The sequence below is a fragment of the Montipora capricornis genome, chromosome 14 (assembly GCF_036669925.1).
Source record: "Montipora capricornis isolate CH-2021 chromosome 14, ASM3666992v2, whole genome shotgun sequence".
NCBI lineage: Eukaryota > Metazoa > Cnidaria > Anthozoa > Scleractinia > Acroporidae > Montipora > Montipora capricornis.
The window spans coordinates 12,879,262-12,884,470 of record NC_090896.1 but is presented as its reverse complement, the minus strand read 5'-3'; positions in this window follow the sequence as shown (position 1 = coordinate 12,884,470).

The following is a 5,209-nucleotide window of genomic DNA, read 5'->3' as shown; positions in this document are numbered from 1 at the left end:
TCATGTAGGAAAAATGTACACTGTTTGTCCACGTCTGCAAAATGCTTTGACGTGCCTTTACTCAAATACAACTGCTGATTACTTTGGACTCGAGCCACCGTCAATGGCTGATTACTTCAGCTGAAAAAAGCTAGCCTTTTAACAGAAACACTTTCAATATCTTTACATTAAACCTTGCATCCAATTGAACAGTTTTGTTGTCTAAGGTAACTCCCAAAATAGCAAGTTTAAAGAAAGGGGTGGCAAATGATGCTCAGAGTTTTACATTTAACTTTAAAAGCTCGTTAATGAGAATTAATTAGCACTGATTAACCAGTTTGTCAGCCTTGAACATAGTTGAAAAACAACATACACACAAACAAACTAATGTCTATTTTTCAAGCATTCTATTCATGATGCCCATGAACTGCTGCATCATGAGCATTTGTTGTTGCTGAAACTGCTGCTGTTGCTGGAATTGCATTTGTTGCTGGTGCATAACCTTCAGCATGTCAGCTTGTTGTTGCTGCCTTTCTTTTTCCAGATGAAGTTCCTTTTCCCTCATTTCGACATTCGTTTGTGCCCTTTCCTTTAGATACTCCATGGCATCTCCAGTTGTTCTTCTTCTTCGTTTTGGTTTGTCCTCACCATCTTCTTCTAATTCCCTTTTTTTGGTCTGGGAAAGCCTCTCCATAGCTTTCATTCTTACATCTTCTGCTTTAGCTCTGTCATCTTTTTCAGCTTTATCCTTACTGCATGTATCTGTAGGAGCACTCTCTTCTAGAGCAATAATTTGCTGTATCAGCTCATCTAATTCACTCGGCTCATCTGGGGATATTCTTGATGCCCTTTCTTCAGCTCTAAGTTTTTTTCTTATGCTTGTTTACCAAGACGTTGATGTGGTCCCGGATGACCCTGTGGTCAACATTAAACTGGGGAGTAGCACATTTGTTCAGAATATCTACAATTTTCCTCCAGGTTTCACTCCACTGGGGAGACCCCTTTTTGTATTTATAGGGATTTTCAAATAAAACGTCTCTGCAAAGTATAATGTTATGCTCCTCTGTCCAGTACATCACATTGCTATGTGAGGAACAAATAAAAGAGAAAGCAATCAAGTACAGTACAAAACCCCTCTTCCTCTGAAACCAAACCCTGTTGTAACACGTAATTTTCAACGTAAATTAGCTCAGTTATCTTTGCAAATTTCAATTCTTTTGCAAGTTTAAGTTAGCAAGATTTCATATAACAATGTCAATAGTTCACAGATGAGTTGTTATGTTAAACAAAAACCTCATTCAGAATTCCTCACTTTCAAGGAGAGTGTAAAAGAAGTCTGGATTTCCCTTTCAAGGCCTTATAAATGAGAATATTCACATAACTTTTCTTACCATAAGTATAATAATAATTATTATAATGCATTGGTGCTCGTAAACAACTGCCTATTTGGGAATGAAGCCCTAAGAGTCAAATTCCGGCTTGCAAACTTTCAATCTAAGTGAGAAATTTGATAATAAAAGGTAGATATGTATTGCAGCTGTTGGTGAGTGTATCATTATAATACCTCATACCCTGATTTGGAGGCAACAGATCAAGCAGCACACTTGCCTCTGGTAACTCTATGGTGCCTATATGGAGCAATGTAATCGATAGTATAATTATTACAACCCACTATCATTGCACCTGGGGGCATGAGAAAATCTTAACAAATTTTTAAACACAAATGTTAAATACAAATTCATGCATTACCTGTAATGCATGCACTTAAATGCTCAATTGATTGCCTGGAGACAGCTATTGTAGTTATAGTGGTTGTTACTGTGTCCCTGCCATTACTAAGAAGAATGAAACAAAAAATTCAAGTCAATGTTGACAATGAAATGAACCTTTTATCTCATATTTTCTGGACCAGTAGTAATGGCAAAACATTATAAATGCCACAAAAATTAGAACTGCCCATCCTGTTTCTATATGCATATCTATATTAAAGCTGTTTTCTTTAGATATTTAACCTAACGTCTTAAAATTATACACTGACACTGCATGTGAAAAACTAACTTATAATAAGTTGTGTTGATTAAAGTAATACCTGTTCCAGTAGTAGGTGTGCATGTTGAGGTGGGTGGAGTAGCATTATCTATCCCAGATACTTCAGTTTCAAGCCCAGCTCCATCGTCGGCATCACTGTCATCAACTTCTATTGGAAGAGTTGCACGCCATCTGCGACCGGGGTTATGTTCAACTTCACCTGAAGAGCTTATAGTCCCTTCATTACTTTGGAGAGCATCTCCACCATCCACATGATTAGAACCACCTCCCATACCACTTGGTATTGCAACACTACTGGCCGTAACTGATGGACTCAAAAGATTGGTGGTGTTAGTCCCACTGGCCACAGTGCTATTTACAGTGGTGTGTATTGAGACTAAATTTGTGGCAATTGAGGTTACCGCAATACAGACACTAGTTGGCACACTGCCAGATCGAACAGCAGGCGAACCATTCGTTATGGAGATGCTTGATGAGGTCAAACCAGTCACTGCAGCTATCACCATAACAGGTGCTGCATTGCTGCTCCTTGCACTAGCAACAGTAATGGTGCTAATTGATGAGGTACTTGATGAAGTGGAACTAGTCACTGAAGCTGTCACCATAACAGTTGTTGCATTGCTACTCGTTGCACTAGCGTTAGTAATGTTACTAGTTGATGAGGCGCTTGATGAGGTGGAACTAGTAGCTATAGCTGCATCCATAATATGTGCTATATTACTCCTCCCTGCACTGGCATTACTAATAGTGGTAATTGATGTGGTTCTTGTGGAGGTTGGCCTACCTTGAAGCGTCCTTCCCCTAGAGAGTCTGTAGAGTCTACTTCCAGATAAAGGACTAGTGATATTATTGGTTCTTATGGTGTGTGTTACATTTGAACTACCTGATGGCCCCTTTCCACCTGGATGGCTACTGGACCATTGTTAGTTGTACTGGTTGATGTTGAACTTGATCTAATACTAGTAGTCATGGACCTTGTCATGGATGGTCTGCCAAATCGACTTGAACTGGATGGTCTCGGGGCTGTGAGACTGAATCAATCACCAGTGGTAGTGTTTCTTTCAGTGTTGCTTGATGATACAATGTTGAATTGTGCATCACTTTCTGAGACTCTACCTCTTGGTTCTGGCTCCAAAGCACCAAATCTAGTTGCTGAGTGAGAAGTAATTTTAGGATCATATAAGTGAGACTTGATTTAACACTAAAGGTCAAATTGGAAAACAAAAAGACGAAACATTGAAGGATTTATGCAGTTGACTTCTACAAAATTCCAAGAAGTATAATAATTATACAGTGTTAAATTCCTTGCCAGAATTACTGTACGGCCAAGTGACTAGGTATCATTAACTCGTATATCGCATCTGGTTAGTATACACAAAGTTGTATGATTTTTTGATATCGCATTACATCAACAAAAACCCCACATGAAAAAACCATAAGTGTACTTACCTCCAGAAAGATAAGTTTGTCGAAACACAAAACCTGGACGGGACCGTCTTCCTATGATGTAAAAAGGTAGACACAAATGAAAATGGTATTTGCCAAAAAATAAGTGCAAAAAACGACCAGCCCTTGTGGATTGATTTTTTGTCCAAGTAATATACTCTATTGGATAATTGTAACTTTACTGGTGCAACTTTTGTGGTGAACATGATTTGTATATACATAATGTTTGTAATAGGTAGTCAGCGACGTAGTAATTATTATGTATCTCATATCTACATATGTTGATGACAATTAGAGGTGTTGTCCATACTTTGCGTTGACATTAAAAAATATCGATCAGAGTCAATAATTTGATATAGAAGGTTGCCAAAAGGAAGGATTTTTTTGCGTTACCTGTAGATGAACCTTGCTGCATGGCACTCTGGCTCTGAAATAAATAATTAAACCATTGACCCCTGTGTGTGAGTTAAATATATTTCACTCTGTCTACTGCCAGACGATTTTACTCATCAATGGGTCCTTACTTGGGTGTTTGAGGCGTGAATGCGTTAATGACATTATTATTATTATTATGATCTTATTAAATTATTGGGCAACCTCATTGGGCGTCAGTGCCAACGAGCAATACTTTACCTGCATTCTGACAAAAGCAACTCATGGTTTCACTACATTTTCTTCACAATGGTGCTCAGCATGGCGAACAGTGGTGTGGAGCTCAGCAAAAAGTATGTGAAAAGGAATGCCAAAAAAAACTAAACAAAGTAGCACCTTACGAAATACATCATTATGTTACCTGACTGGGGAATGCTTCAACCAAGCAAAGATAAAGCGAGCCTTGTCCCGCTACAAATGTACCTTGTGAAGTTCCCTAGCAGTAAATCAACAATCTGGAGCATTTGCAGGCATCAAAGTATTTCTTGAAGTTTTGTCAGTGACTGCATTTCAAAATAGTCATCTCCATTCCTAAAGTTAGAAATAAAGATTTCAGTGTGTGAAAGAAAAAGACTGTAACTAGTTTTGTAGTTTTGTCTTGATTTGATTCAAGTTTAATGACATTAGTAAACTTAGTGGCTCACAAACTTTCTTTTCATTGTTTGCTTTTTTATATAACTTTCTACACGATGTCTGAATTTTGGCATCATTTCACTGACCTGAATTTGTCAGTCTCTCTACCTTAACACATGTCATCTTCTTTACTTTTGCTATTGCATAATGATGTTTTGCCAGAAGCAGTTGCAGAAGGATATGTGGATGTGAGAATAACTACAAATGAGAAATTATACAAGAAAATTTCAGTTATATGAAGAGTCAGGTCAACTTTATTCATGCATGAGATCATACTGCTCAACAACCCAATGTTACTGTGTAATCCTCAATTAATCTTGATGTTGTTTTATCAATAGATTGATTTCTAAATAATAACACGCACTTGATATATTTAACCATAACAATGGCTTTAAAGGATTATTTACAATGTAGTAGAATTTTATCATAAATTTAAAAAAAAAACAGTCCACTCCTATGAAATATAGATAAATTACCTGCTCTGTATGCCTCTAAGGAGGGGAAAGGCACTGACCAACGCTTCACTTGCTGCTGATTCCTGTGCTCCCTGCGCCAAAGATAACTGGACAATTCTTCCATAGACTCTAAGTTCTCGTCTGGTGCTCCGATGGGGAATTTTGTCAACACCAGGGTCAAGCAGAACTACATTAAAATTATATGCATTGTACAC